This window comes from Symphalangus syndactylus, chromosome 11 (assembly GCF_028878055.3).
Source record: "Symphalangus syndactylus isolate Jambi chromosome 11, NHGRI_mSymSyn1-v2.1_pri, whole genome shotgun sequence".
Classification (NCBI taxonomy): Eukaryota; Metazoa; Chordata; class Mammalia; order Primates; family Hylobatidae; genus Symphalangus; species Symphalangus syndactylus.
Genome location: NC_072433.2, coordinates 62,067,378 through 62,083,702, shown reverse-complemented (window position 1 = coordinate 62,083,702; position 16,325 = coordinate 62,067,378). Strand labels below are relative to the sequence as shown.

The window sequence follows — 16,325 nt, the reverse complement described above, 5'->3', positions numbered from 1 at the left end:
AGGTGATGTTGCATTTCATCTGCACTTCCCCATCTCATTCTTGAGGGACATGCACTTCCTCTGCTCCTGAGTGGGGCTGCCTCCCAGCACTGAATCTTTTGGCTACATGGATGTCAGGGAGCCAAAGGGATTGGTTTTGGCTAGGTGCAGGGGAGATTGCCTTAGGGCTACCTAGCCTCCCACAGGCATCCCTGAATATGGCTTGGACTCTGGCACAGGCCCTCTCCTGGTTCCCAGGTGTGCTTTGCTTTTCCTTGGGGAGGTCACCAATGCCCCACCAGGCACATGCCTGGACATCATTGCGGGTCTCGCCTTCACTCCATACGACCTCGGAGACACACTTTCACTCCATCTGCTCTTGGGGGACGCCAGTGCCACATGTGGTCAGATTTGCTCCACCTGGGACTCGCCCTGTCCCTGTTTGCACGGGTCCTGGAAAGCAGTGTTGGGATGCAGGAGTCCCCGGGCTTAGAAGACTAGGACAAACTGCTGCTCCGCCCAGGGAGGTAGGAGGCGGTGGGCTCACTGGTCAGTCAATTTTCAGCTGACACCACGCCTTGAGGCCCATGGGATCTTTCTGTGCCCCAGCGAGGACTTCGCCGCCTTACTAGATTGTAAGCCCATCCTTGTTCACCCGGTGGGATCCAAAATCGGATCCGAAGGAGGAGTCCGAAGATCCCAGCCGGAGCCTGAAGCTCCTCCTCCACCAGGCATGGAACCAGAAGACAGCTAAAGGCCGTCTTGAAGACAGGATTTCTAGGGTTCCGGCCCTGGGTCGCACACAGCCCCTTCTCCCACACCTCTCCTTACCCGCCCCCCTCTTCTGCCACCGCTGCTGCAGCCCCTGCCGCCAACACTGTTTTTTAAAGGGGCCACAGCCTGATTCCTAGGAGCCGAGAACGAGTCGGCCTAACCAATGCGCATGCGTGAGGCGAGCGGATCTCGCGTCACAGTGACCCCCACCATCGCCCGGAGGATGGGTCCCTGAGGCTAGGCCAAGCAGGAGCCCTGCGTGGCAGTGCGTGGGTGTCGAGGCTCCGGCCTTACCTCTCCAGGGGATCCACAGGATGGTCTCCGGAAGCCAGGAGTTGCGGAGGGCCGACTGGGATGAAGAAACCTTAGGCAGAGGAGTCCCGGGGAAGCAGCGCGCCATCCCAGCCTCAGGCCTGTTCGGAAGGTGTGGGGGTGAGTCTCCCCACAAGTCGTGCCCCCTGTGATCTTGAGGACAGGGCTGACTGTAAGCTTGTGGGCTGCCCTCTTACCCGAGGGTCGTTCTCGCTGAGAGCAGAACCCGGCAGCCTCAGGGGCTGCCTGGGGATGGGTGTTTCTGTGCCACTGCTGTATGTCTCTCCCTCTGTGTGTGTCTCTTTCTCTCCTCTGTCTTTCTCTCTCTCTGTGTGTGTCTCTCTCTGTGTCTCTCTCTGTGTCAGTTTCTCTCTCTCTCCCTCTCTCTGTGCGTGTGTGTGCCCGTGTGCGTGTGTGTGTTGGGATGAATGTGCCCTGTGCACTGGAAGGCAGTTTCTTGCATGTCGGCCTGTCTTTGGTGGGCATCTTTCTGCGTCGCCGCCTGGGTCGTGTCGCCGGTTGTCAGTCGTTTTCCAGCGGTTCCACTTTGGGTTTGTGAAGGCCCCGGCGAGGTGGGGAGCCTGCGTGGTGATCCTGGAGCTCTCAGCTTCCATAGCTGTCTCGGACAGAGAAGCTCCCTTGGTGTCCATGTGCCACCTGATGGCTGCATGGTTTGTCTACGGTGAAATGATGGGTTTTTTTTTTGTTTTTTTTTTGTTGTTGTTGTTTCTCATTTACTTCATTTAAACACCTTAAACACATTTCCAATATCTGACGTTTATGTGATGTCCAAAATTTCTTCTAACCTTCATCTTGGTAGCTTATTTTTTGTGTACTTCGTAGCATATAAAAAGTTGTAATTTGAAAATAATTTTGTTTTTGTATTTGAGGGATTATACATGGAATAACTTTAGTCAGTACTTTCCTTTGTTTATTCCACAAAGGCAGTTGAATAATCCTCAAAGCCTTGAGGTTCCTGTGTTCACCCGGCACCTGAAGAGAACACTGGCTTCTCACTTTGACACTTCTACGGGTCCTTCTTTTAATTTACTTCCGGTCCTGGGAAGCTCCCATGTTTTCCTATAAGTGTGTCAGCCATTTATGAATTTTTGTAACTTCTGAGTGTGTTTAGATGTCTGCATTAAGTAAGATTTGCAGGCTGGGCACAGTGGCTCACACCTGTAATCCCAGCACTTTGGGAGGCCGAGGCGAGTGCACCACCTGAGATCAGGAGTCCAAGACCAGCCTGGCCAACATGGCGAAACCCCGCCTCTACTAAAAATACAAAAAATTAGCCGGGCATGGTGGCGGGTGCCTCTAATCCCAGCTATTCGGGAGGCTGAGGCAGGAGAATCGCTTGAGTCCGGGAGGTAGAGGTTGAAGTGAGCCGAGATCGTGCCGTTGCACTCTAGCCTGGGCAACAAGAGCGAAACTGGGTCTCAAAAAAAGAAAAAAAAAATTGTAAAGATATTTTTGTTCTAAAACATCGAAATTTCACATTGCATACATGAGTAAAATATTTCACATTGATATTTTCTGCAGAATAATGTCTCATAAGAAATTCCAATATTCTTCATTTAGAACATCACCACCAATAGTTGCGTGGGGTAATTTTTATTAATATTTGAATATATATTTATATTTTACACACATGTTAAAGATATAATCCTCCATGTTAAGAAATAATATGTGTTTATCACCAGAATTACTGTTTCTCTTTAATATTAAGATAATGTTAGTAGAATTAATCATGTGAATGTGAGAGGGGATCTCATTCTGTCACCCAGGCTGGAGTGGTGCAGACATGGCCCACTATAACCTCAAACACCAGGGCTAAAGCAATCCTTCCACCTCAGCCTCCCAATTAGCTAGGACTACAGGTGCATGCCACCAAGCCTGGGTACTTTTAAAATTATTTTCTGGAGATGAAACTCACTGTATTGCCCAGGCTGTTCACAAACTCCAGACCTCGAGTAATTTTTTCCCTTTGGCTTCCCAAAGTGTTGGGATTACAGGAATGAGCCACTGTGGCCAGCCACTATAACGTTTTTAATGTTACCTAATATGATTGTAAAGGTATCAGTCTCTCATTTACTCAGAAAGCTGAGATGGAAGAATCGCTTGAGCCCAGGAGTTAAGGGCTGCAGTGAGTTATTGTGTAACTGTACTCCAGCCTAGGTGACACAGCAAGATCCCTTCTCTAAAAAATACTAATAATAAAGAATACAAATTTGGGAAAGCACCCACTGACACAAAAATAACTGAAGGATTTATTTTTAAATAAACAAAAGCATAGCATTTCTCTTTGTGTAAACCTTGTTGCCTTGCCTTTTATATCAAAGGGAAGAAAAATATGAATACCTTTAGTTACCTTTTTTCACATAAATGCTGAAAAGGCTTACAAAAAAATATACTAGTCTCTTGGTATCCTTGAGGAATTGGCTCAAGGATGTCTCATGGATATCAAAATCTAAGGATATTCAAGTCCCTAATATCAAATGTCATAGTATTTGGATATAAATTATACATATTCTCTTATATACTTCAAATAATCTCTAGATTACTTATAACATGTAATATAATGTAATGCCATGTAGATAGGAGTGATACTGTATTCTGTAAGAAATAATGACAGGAAAAAAGGTCTGTACATGTACAGTACAAACAGTTCCTTTTTCAAAAATATTTTTTATCTGCTTGGTTGGAATCATGAATGTGGAACCCAGGAATACAGAAGGCCCCCTGTAATAATATTGTTACTTTTGGGATATTGAGGAAAATAGACTTAAATGCTACAGGAATTTTTAAGAGTGAGCCTTCGTGCAGACTTCTAAATCTCAGGCTGTTTTTGAATGTTCACATTCACTATAAACGATAGTAAACTTAAAAATTCATAAAACCACACTTTAATAGTTTATAAATTAAATGACTAATTTATTTCTAATTTGATGTTAATCCACTAATCAAGTTTTTAAAAAGTGCACAGTATGTTTTTGCAAATCATAAAAATATTTTTATTAATTTTGTTTGTAAATAAAATAACTGATATTGCACGGCATTTTCCGAAATGGGCAGAATATTAACTACACTAGGGTGGCATGACAGCCTGAGGAGCTTTGCTGACCCACTGCCCTGTGGAATGTAATAATTATTTTAAAACAATCATTTAAAGCCTCTAAGAAATATCCTAAAGGCAAAAAGCAAATGAGGCACATCTATTCAAGGCAATTCACAAAAATCCCACGAGAAGTGTAAAAATCTGTGGTGTTTGAACACTGAACACTGCCTGCCTCTACATCTCAGCTCAGTGAGATGAACACCACTCCAGACTGTGCACCTAAGAATACAAGGTTCTCTGTCCACCTAAGCTGTTCCAGCAAGAGGTCTTTTTCTGAAAAAATTATGGCTTTAACATTTATTTTCCTACCTCCAGCTACCCATTACTCTGTGTGTGTGTGTGTGTGCTTAAAAGATGGGAACATTGTGGCTGGGTGCGGTGGCTCACCCCTGTAATCCCAGCACTTTGGGAGGCCGAGGCGGGTGGATCACGAGGTCAGGAGATCAAAACCTTCCTGGCTTACATGGTGAAACCCCGTCTCTACTAAAAATACAAAAAAATTAGCTGGGAATGGTGGCGGGTGTCTGTGGTCCCAGCTACTCTGGAAGCTGAGGCAGGAGAATGGTGTGAACCCAGGAGGTGGAGCTTGCAGTGAGCCGAGATCGCTGCCACTGCACTCCAGCCTGGGCGACAGAGCGAGACTCCATCTCAAAAAAAGAAAAAAGAAAAAAATTGGTGGGAACATTGTTTCCTACCCAATCCTTACTGATGGACTAGAAGTTCTACTGTAAGCATGGTGTGCCCAGAATACTGGAACACTGATCAGCCTTGCCCCAGCTTGTGAGATGGTGGATCCATGCCAGGAGACAGGCTGTGAAGATATCAGGCTGCTGTCCCTCTTCTCCATTGAACACTTTCTTCAAAAGACAGGATCAGTCAAAAAGCAGCTTGCCGTTTTCTCCACTCAAGCTTCAGCATTCTATCAGAAAGACTTTTTGAGGTGAAAAGAAGCAAGTCATAAAGCAGAGAGTGCGTCATCTCTTGCCAAAGAAATTCATTTCAATTTTAACAGATTTTAAGAAGTTCAAGCCAAAGGGCACCCCATCTTCAAGACAGAGAAAATAGAGGTTGAAAGTAGTTAGCAAGTAATTTATGAAATTAGTGAAAATAAAGCCTAGACTGTAGGCCAGCTAGTATGTAGGAAAAAAAATAGAAAATAATATTGCTAGGAGAAAATCATTAGACTTCTAGACAATATCACACACTAACCTTAGACAGTATTCCTATAAAGAAGCAACATGTTTGCATCACCTTATAGGACAAATTTATCCCAGGACTTTCTTGCAAATAGCCCTCAGAGAGTAATTAGTGCAGTTTAACATCTGAGTGCTTTCCAAGAGAGGAACAGAATCCCACCAATACCACTGTCATCCCTGGAAGACTGTGGACAGAATCAAAGCTGAGCCACTCCCCCTCCCGTTGAAGGTCAATGAGAGGCTTAACGCTGTGAGGCAGAAATAAACTTCACCAGGATAGTCCAGCCAGCCGCTAAACAGAAAACCAGGCTAATAATGACAACACAGACTAAGGAAGGGGAGCATACACCGAGAAGTTTCAGTATATTATCTAAACTGTCCGGCTTATGATGAACATTATGAGAAATGCAGGGAAACATGAAAGTATGACCCAAAAACTGGGGAAAAAAAGAATAATCAGCAACAAAATCTGCCTGGAACAACAATAGATGTCAGAGTTAACAAAAAAATACTTTCATGTGGACATAAGTATGTTCATAGAACTAAAGGAAAGCATGACAAAAGGCATAAAGAAAGTAACATCTTGGGAGTAAACCAGGAAAACAAAACAAAAGAAACAGAAACTAGCAAATAACATGGGTTGATGCGAATGCAGAGAAATTAGAAGAATTGTGCACTCTTGCGTGGAATGTATAATAGTACAGGAGCCATGGAACACAGTATGTGGATTATCCAAGAATTTAAAAATAAAATCACCATGATTTATAGTCCTTTGGGTATATACCCAGTAATGGGATGGCTGGCTCAAATGGTATTTCTAGTTCTAGATCCCTGAGGAATCGCCACACTGACTTCCACAATGGTTGAACTAGTTTACAGTCCCACCAACAGTGTAAAAGTGTTCCTATTTCTCCACGTCCTCTCCAGCACCTGTTGTTTCCTGACTTTTTAATGATGGCCATTCTAACTGGTGTGAGATGGTATCTCACTGTGGTTTTGATTTGCATTTCTCTGATGGCCAGTGATGATGAGCATTTCTTCATGTGTTTTTTGGCTGCATAAATGTCTTCTTTTGAGAAGTGTCTGTTCATGTCCTTTGCCCACTTTTTGATGGGGTTGTTTGTTTTTTTCTTGTAAATTTGTTTGTCATGCTGCTATAAAGACACATGCACACGTATGTTTATTGCGGTACTATTCACAATAGCAAAGAGTTGGAACCAACCCAAATGTCCAACAACCATAGACTGGATTAAGAAAATGTGGCACATATACACCATGGAATACTATGCAGCCATAAAAAATGATGAGTCCGTGTCCTTTGTAGGGACATGGATGAAACTGGAAAACATCATTCTCAGTAAACTATCGCAAGGACAAAAAACCAAACACCGCATGTTCTCACTCATAGGTGGGAATTGAGCAATGAGAACTCATGGACACAGGAAGGGGAACATCACACTCCGGGGACTGTTGTGGGGTGGGGGGAGGGGGGAGGGACAGCATTAGGAGATATACCTAATGCTAAATGACAAGTTAATGGGTACAGAAAATCAACATGGCACATGGATACATATGTAACAAACCTGCACATTGTGCACATGTACCCTAAAACCTAAATTATAATAAAAAATAAATAAATAAATAAATAATAAATAAAATAAAATAAAATCACCACCACACTATCCAGTAATTTTGCTTTTGGGTGTATGCCCAAAATAATGAAAAGCAAAGTTTTAAGGAGATATTGGTACACCAGTGTTTACAGAATTTTTGACCAGTAAAAAGTAAATGCAATTCATATGTCTATCAATGGATAATGTGAAAAACAAAAAGGGGTGCATGCATACAATGGAACATTATTAAGCCTTATAAAAATGGAAATTCTGACACATGTATGATATCTGTGTACCTTAAGGACTTTATGTGAAATAAGTCAATCTTAGAATGAGAAATACACATGATTCCACTCATATCATGTATCTAAAGTAATCGAATTCATGGGGCCAAAAAGTAGAATGGCGGTTTCCAAGGATTGGGGTATAGGAGAATGAGGAGTTACTGTTTCATGGGTACAGTGTTTTAGGTTTGAAAGGTGAAAAAATTCTGGAGATGGAAGGTGGTAATGGTTATATAACATTGTGAATATACTTAATGCAACAGAACTGTATGCTGAAAATGATTAAGATAGTGTGTGATTAAGATGGTAAAGATGGCATATAATTCTGCTCAGGATGCCATAACAAAATGCAATAAACTGGGGGGCTTAAACAACAGAAATTTATTTTCTTACAGTTTAAGAGGATTAACGTGTCAATAGCTTGTTAAAAATTATGACTTTAAGTGAAACAATGTAACATATGACATGATAATTTAACTTGTTTATATCAATTAGGCTATGGCAAAATTGGTTTTGTTATATAGTTCATTCTTTCACTTTAGGTCACAATTTCAAGAACCTGTAGACGATGTTAAAGTGAGAATTTATTGTAGTTAGTATATAGGATACTATAGTATACTATATAATACAGTATATTATATAGTATATAATATATTGCAGCATTATGTATTATAGTATATTATTGTGGTCTTAACAGTTGATTGTGTAGTGTGTTTTAGTCGTCAGCCCAGAGAATAATTCCAACATATTTTAAGTACATTATATAATATTTTGTTCAATGACAGACTGCATATGTGATGGTATAGCCTAAGTGTGAAGTAGGTTGTATCAGCTAGGTTTGTGTAAGTACACTCTATAATAATGACTGCAAGATGATAAAATTGCCTAGCAATGCATTTCTCAGAATGTATCCCTGATATTATGTGATGCATGGCTACATATATGTTTATATACACACATAAACATATGCACATGCACTATATACACACACATGCATGCAAGATAATAGTGTATACTATATATTATATTGAGGTAGATAAATATCTTTGAATACAGATGCCAAAAAAGTCTCAAGAGAAGTACTAGAAAATGGAATCTACCAGTATATAGAAAGACATATAATTCATTACTGAGAGAAATATAACCCAGAAAATCAATCTTGTTTTGACATGTGAAAGTCAATTAATTTAGTCCATCATTTTAATAGAAAAAATTAAAAAACCACAAGATCAACACAATAAATCCACAAAAACCATGTAAAAATGTTCAACACTTGACAACAAAACAATAAATAATGAGCAGAAAACTTTTTCGAGCTGCTTAAAGGCATTTATGAAAACATCACAGATAACATAACTAATGTTGACATTTAATATGATGTGGATTCTCTGTACTCCCCCAAAGCTTATGTTGAAATGTAATCCCCAATGCTGGAGATGGGGCCTTTGTGGGAGGTGATTGATCATGGGGGTGGTTTCTAATGGTTTAGCACCATCCCTCTAGTGCTGTTCTCATGTTGGAGTTCTTGTGAAATCTGGTTGTTTAAAAGTGTGTGGCCCCCCTCCCTTCCTCTTTCTTCTACTCCAGCCATGTGAGAAGTGCTGGCAACCCCTTTGCCTTTCACCAGGATTGTAAGTTTCCTGAGGCTTCCCCAGAAGCTGAGCAGATGGCCAGCATCAAGCTTCCTGTACAGCCTGCATAACCATATGCCAATTAAATCTCTTTTCTTTATAAATTACCCAGTCTCAGGTATTTCTTTATAGCAGTGTAAGAATGAATTAATACAACAATGAATGTTTTGTTTCTCAGATTAGACACAACACATTGTTCTATCACAGATCTCTGTTCATAATTCAAAGTGATATGTGCAAATAAAAGCCAGAAATAATGACAAAGATTAAAGAGCAACATATTTAAATAATAATTCACATGAGGCTATATTCTATAATACATTTTGTGTACTTACAGATTAACACCAACTCTTTATTAGCAAAGAAAATACACTTTTTTACATCAAAAAACAGTAGCACTGCACTTGGTATACAAATAAAAGATGAAAATATCTGAATCTTGCCATATTAGGCCAGTAAGAAAATTGCAATGTTTAACAAAAACTCAGTTTTCAATGGCCCATTAATAACAGAATAATTAAACACCCATAAAAATTAAGCCTATATACATATTGGAAATACATTTCAATTTACACATAACATTAAACAAACTTGGGTGAAAAAAAGTACTTATTGGCTAAAAAGCTGCTACCTATTAAAATGATGTATTATTGCTTAAAGAGTACCTACAGAATTCTCACCTTCATAATTCTATGCAGAAGAAGTGGAAATCCATAGTCCAGAGACCCTTTTTAAAAATGAGCCAGTGATAACCACAATCTACTTATAACTCATATAAGATTTCACTCATTTTATAAATTTTCTCAAGCATTATAATTAGGCGGCATCATGCTTTCCATATTACTTACATCTACCGGATTTTTCCAGCAAAACTTTTCATAGGACCTTTAAAGTAGTTATTAAAATTTAGAACTGTATGTATTTTCCAAACTACCAGGATTTCAATCCAGTGTGTATATTTATGAGGTCAGTCCATGGTGTATGCCTTGTGTCCTTGAATTAATATGTGAGAAATGAAGAGAGTCCTATATTTGGCACATTCATAAAGTTATTCTCCAGAACAGGTAATTTTATGCCACCAAATACAAATGGAAAAACTAAAGGCCTTACCACATTTTGTACATTTATAAAGCTTTCCTTCAGTGTGAGTACTTTCAAATATTCAAAAAGAATGAAAAACGCCAGAAGGCTTTATTACATTTCTTACAGTCTTAGGGTTTTCCCCTAGTTTGGTTCATTTCATGTCATAGAAGAAAACTGGGAAAATCAAATACTTTGCCACATTACTCACATTTGTAGAGTTTCTCTCCAGTATGTGATCTTTCATGTTTTTGACAGAAACTGTAATGACTAAAACCTTTATCACATTTGTTTACATTCATAAGGCTTTTGTCTAGTTTGAGTTTTTTAATGTCTTGGAAGAAAATAAGAACATCTGAAGCCTTTAGTGCAATCCTTACATACTTATGTTTTCTGTGCAGTATGAATTTTTTCACGTTTATGAAGAGAACTGGAAATAGTGAACGCTTTCTCACATTTCTTACATGCACAGAGTTTCTCACCAGCATGAGTTATTTCATGATAAAGAAAGTTACTAGAATAACTGCAAGCTTTCCCACCTTCTTTACATTTATAGGATTTCTCTCCAGTATGAGTTATTTCATGGTCACGAAGGTGGCAGAACTGACTGGAGGCTTTACCACACTCCTTACATTCACAGGGTTTCTCCCCAGTGTGAGTTCTTTCATGTACGTGACAGGACGTGGAAAAACTGGAGGTTTCACTACATTGTTTACATTTATAGGGTTTTTCTCCAGTGTGTCTTGCTTGATGTATTTGAAATAAATTGGGGAAACTGTAAAACTATATTGTTCATTTCCAGTGTGCATTCCTATGTCTCTTCAAACTCTTGTGAGAGAAATGAAGGTTTTCGACACTGTTTACATTCATATGGCTTTTCTCCATATTCCTGACACTCATATGTTGCAGAGTGAGACATGATGTGCCTATGAAGTGGGGAATGACATATGAAGAATTTTCCACACACTGCATTCACATGTTTTTACTCCAATGACAACTGTCTTGCTCAGATTAAGATTTAGAATCTGGCTAAAGGCTTCTCCACATTGCCTTCCTGCCTTACTTTCATGCAGTGTCTCTACCATATAACTTCTGCAAAAAATGACAAGCTCCTCATTAACAGTTGGTTTACTATAATTTTCTTTTATTAACAGGTTTTGAACTTACATTGGTTGCTATGGCTATTAGGAAAAGTAGAGGTTTTGTACCTTGACAAAAGTAGAGGTTTTGTGTTTAAAAGTGAATGGATTGATTACCCATCCACACAGCTCCTTCCCCTGTAGCAATGATCAAAACAGTAATATTCATATTTGCAGTTTCTTAGTACTTGATATAGGTTGGATATTTGTCCCCTCCAAATCTCATGTTGAAATTTGATCTCCAGTGTTGGAGGTAAAACCTGGTGGGAGGTGCTTGGGTCATGGTGGCAGATCCCTGATTAGTTGTACCCTTGCAGTAAAGAGTGACTTCTCACTCTATTCATTGCTGTTAAATGTGATTGCTAAAATGTCTGACATCTTCTTTTCCTCTCTCTTGCTTCTTCTCTCACCATGTGACATGTCAGCTCTCCTTTCCTTTCCACCATGATTGGAAGTTCCCTGAGGCTCTCACCAGAAGCAGATGCTAGCGCCACGATTTTTGTACAGCCTGCGGAACTATAAGTCAAATAAACCTCTCTTTGTTATAAATTACCCAGCCTCAGGTATTCCTTTATAGCAATGCAAATGAATAAACAAAGCACTGTTTCCAAGTAAACTATTTTGCAAACAGTGAATATCTACATTACATTAGAGTATATAGGTTTGGTTAAAAACTTTCTAAATATAAATATATTTGAAGTCGTGCTCATTTAATTTGTTTGCTTGTTTTAGAAATATTATGACATGCTAAGACTGCCCCAAAGAATATTACCTCCTCTTAAGTGGAAATTATCTTAGATTTCTCCAAGATTTTTTGTACTAATCTTCAATGCTCTGATCTTCCTATTTGTTTCCTAAAATGTAGACCCCCAAAACAGTACAGATGATTAGACATTATTTTTAAAAATTAGATTATAAGTGTTACGATGTAGAGTTAGTTTTTACTCAACAAAATGTATGTTGAAATTTGATGAACAATATGGCAATGTTAGGAGGTGTTTGGGTTATGGGCACAGATCCCTCATTAATAGATTAATAGCCACCATTGGGAGTACATAATTTACTGCTCCTGCAAGACTGTATTAGTTACCAGAGAGTTGGTTATATAAAAAACTAGTTTAGCTTCCTAGACTCATTCTCACTCTCTCACTATGTGATCTCTTTGCATAAGCCCACTTCCCATCTCCTTTCTCTCATGACTTGAAGTAGCATCAGGCCCTCACCAGCTGAATCTACCCAATCTTGGACTTTCCAACCATGAGCTAATACAACATTCTACTCTTTGTAAGTTACCCAGTGCCATGTATTCTGTTATAGAAACACAAAACAGAATTAAACACAAGGTTCATTTTACACTGTGGCCATGCTAGATTATTCACCAAAACATTACCTTTCCACATTCTAAATCATGGAACAACATTGAAAACCATGAAATACTTATCCCCTAATTGACAAAGTAAATAAATCTTGTTATTTTTACCTGTAGAAGCCAGGTTCCTGAAGATTTCCTGCATTACACCTCTACAGAGCACCTTCTGGGAAGAAGGAAGCAAATTCTACTTCTCCTACATGAAGTTGACAGCCACATCCTCAGATGCAACTGAGTCCTAAAACATTCCACATTTATGTAGACAGTTGGTGAGAATGATTGCACTGAAAATCTATATTCAATTCACAAGACATTCACCTGATTCTGTGCTGCCCAAACATTTATTCCAGGATTTAGTAGACAGAACTGTTATTCTCTGTCCACAAATACTTCCTCCCACACAGCAGTCCTGATGCTAAAATTGGACTATCCAGCAGGCAAATGCAGAGTAGCCTTTTGGTTGTTGGGCCCAGGGAGTAACATGTGCTACTAGGTCACTTCTACTTTCTCCTTGTTCAGTGTATTGCTAGTACCTGTCATAACAATGTCCTACTACATGATGTACATATAAAAGTTAATTTTAGCCATCCTAAGACAAATTATCCTTGGAAAGTCCTGCTCATAATGTTTCATCTTTGCTGCTATCAAAGAACTTAGATTTGGGGAGGGATCCCAACAACCTATGTGATAGGAGTAGCTCAGTGTGGCTAAAAAGTTTATCTAAACAATATGGCATTTCCTGAACTCCTGTATTGCTTCTGAAAGTCTATTATTTTAATTCATTATCACAGCACTGCCTAGGGGATCATCCTCCAAAAAATACTCTGAGCCCTGAGTATCTAATGAACTTCCCTCATAGACAATATTTCACAAGTGTATTGTCATAACTTGTTCATTGGGAAAGTGTGTCCATCCCCTGTGGTTACATGAAGAGAAAACATTTGATAGCTTGTAAAATGTATACTCCAGAACAAATTTAACTGAGAAATAAATAAGACTAAAAATATTTAAGAATCACAACAGAAAAAGTTTAAAAATTCTATTAGCAACTGTCAAAGCAGAATGAGTAAGTGGAAACGTAGCACATGTTCTTAAAAATAACCCATATCACCTGGATGTCACCTCTTACAAATGAAGTCCTAAAATTCAGAAATCCCCAAAACAGGCTTTTTAGTAGTTAACAAAAACTACTTTTCAAAATATATAAAAGTAATAAATGTCTAATACAATTTCAAAGTCTTCCGAACAAAAATGTAATAGCTTGCCAAATATCCATAAAGTATTCTCAAATATAATATTTAAAACAGTGTAGTATTAGCAGAGATGTAAACAAATAGGCCACGAGAAAGAAAAAAAGTCTTTAATGAGCTGGAGTTTATATGGAAAGTTGACTAATGACAGAGGAAACACTATAAAATAGTGTAGAAAATCTCAAGCACTTTAACATGTGAATCAAATTTAATTGGTATTTAATTGGTAAAATGCATTCATTCCTTTCTATTCTATGGATAATAAATTGATTGTATATTCAAATGTGCAAAATACAACTGGCAAACTTGCAGAAGTCACCATGGGGTTATTTTTTGACAAAGAATAGGCAGTTTTTGATGTACGGAAAAGAGACAACAAGAAACTAACACATTGAAATATATTAAAATTAGAGAATTAAAAGACAAAAAACTGACACATAAATCTGCAATACATACAATATTAAAAAAATTAATGTGCACAGTAAAAATAAATGAATAAATAATTTACCATATATGAAAGAGGATTCATCTCCTTGGCAATAGAATACTCAAATAAAATATAATATAGATAATACTTAACATTTATTACAAAGAGAAAGATTAGTCAATTAGAGAATTCTAAGTGTTGATGACCACAGCTAACAAATAATTATGCATGAATAAAGGAAGAGCCTGTGGATACCCTTTATTGCTGTTTATTGTGATTTGGAATTTACCACAATCTGCAGTCTAGTAATTTTTCTATACTGTCCAGAAAATTGATCGTTCATTTACATGTGGAGACTGAACAAAATGATAGGAGTAATATTTCTTTCCAAGAGCAAACAGTTGACTTGAAAAAGCCCACTGAAGTGGACAAGTGGACAGCACATAGCCTTAGACACTAGTGTGTGTAAAACAAATTGAGGCAAGGAAACCACTGATAAACATTTTCATTTTAATCCATTAATATTCATAGCACAAATCATACATGTTTAAGGTGGTGAATTTGATGGTTGCCCTGATTTGATCATTACACAATGTATGCATGTATGGAAATTTTACATTGTACATCATAAATATGTAAATTACTATTTGTCAATCAAAAATAAAATAAAACTGAAAAAAGACACCAAAAAAATAAAAATAATAGAATTCTATACTGGGACAAAAATAAATAAATTAAACCTGATTGAATGTTGGAACCTCCAGCTACCACTTTTTCTTCCCTCACCCTCTACATTTCACATACTTTGACTATCCTTAGGAAGTACAGTTGCCTTTCCTTGGAATCATTAGTAAAGATTAAGGAGATGCTTGCTTTGGCTGCTTAAGCATGTATGTTATAACACCCAAAGAATAATGAAAATGCTGCTCAAATTTATAGTGTGAAGGAAAATAAATAACTTGAATTATTTTTAATTAACTCAGTGTTGAAGCCCTATTTCTTCCGTCTCCCATATGTGAGGTAAAAATTATGAGGAATTTATTAGTATTAAAAGTATCATTTAAGGAGGAAGAAAATAGAGATCTCTGTGCACTTGAATGATAACTCACACATATTACTGGCTTAGAATGTAAGGAGATGGAGGTGGAATAATGTCTTTATTTTAGGCAGGAGCCTCTGAGAATAAATGCAATGGGTTAGTAAGGCAAGAGAGCCTCAGGATGCTACTTTCTTCTCCCTTGCCTCAGAATGGGCTGTGACTCATCACTCAGGGCTTCTTTGGTCACATGCCCTCTCTCTTTGCAATTGATGTCACAAAGCTCTGCTGACACTGTGACAGAGCTGTTTGGAACTCACCTTGTGTCCCCATCCTGAGCTGCTAACTCCCATCTCTCCACTCGGTGAGCAGCTCCTATGGCCGATCCCCAAGTGCAGGGTACTCTGGGCTTCTCTCTTCCCTGACAGCCCCAGACAGAGGAGACAGAGATCTTGGGGTGAGACTTGAGCTTCTTCCAGAGTGAGCCTGTCCCATAAGGGCTACACCTCAGCCTAGAAGACATGCCCAAAATGCCTGTCACCAAATGTTCAAAGACCCTGTGAGGTACATCTTCTAGACTGAAGTGAAGCCCTTTTAGTCCAGTCTTTCTTCTTGAAGGTATTTACCATAGTTTATGACACATAATAGTGTTCAATAAGTAGCATGTTTTCTCTTTTCCTGCCAGGGAGTCACAAAAAAACAGCTACAGGGAGAAAGTGTAAAAGAGAGAGAGGAAAAAGTGTATTACTGAAGTGAGGGTCAGGAATGTTTGTGCATGAGGCTGATTTGAGCGAAGATCTGTGAAAGAGATTATGAATTGTTCTGGATTAGTTACACCGTTTCACCATGATAGCATCTTCTATGATTTCTACCAAAAATGACTGCTTTGCTTGAAAGCTTTTCCCCTAGAAGGTACTGGTGTGTTACCTTTATCAGCTTAAAAAAACTAGGCCATACAATACAATTAAATATTGTATGTATATTTTTTGGGGGGGTTATAAAATGTTAGTTTATTTATTTTTAATTCTGTAGTGATTGGTGCCTTTAAATTTTCAATTTACAAAATCTAGAGGTATTTGTGAAGGTTTTGACTTCTGAACTTTTTTTTTTATTATAC

At 38.5% G+C, this 16,325-nt stretch overlaps 1 long non-coding RNA gene across 1 annotated transcript; it reads left to right on the top strand.

Moving 5' to 3' along the window:
• Nucleotides 1-487: 487 nt before the first annotated feature.
• On the top strand, nucleotides 488-11,678 carry LOC129493214 (uncharacterized). Its single transcript, XR_008661076.2, has 2 exons — nucleotides 488-1,185; nucleotides 11,552-11,678. It is a non-coding gene; the product is annotated as an uncharacterized lncRNA (long non-coding RNA).
• The last annotated feature ends 4,647 nt before the right edge of the window (nucleotides 11,679-16,325 follow it).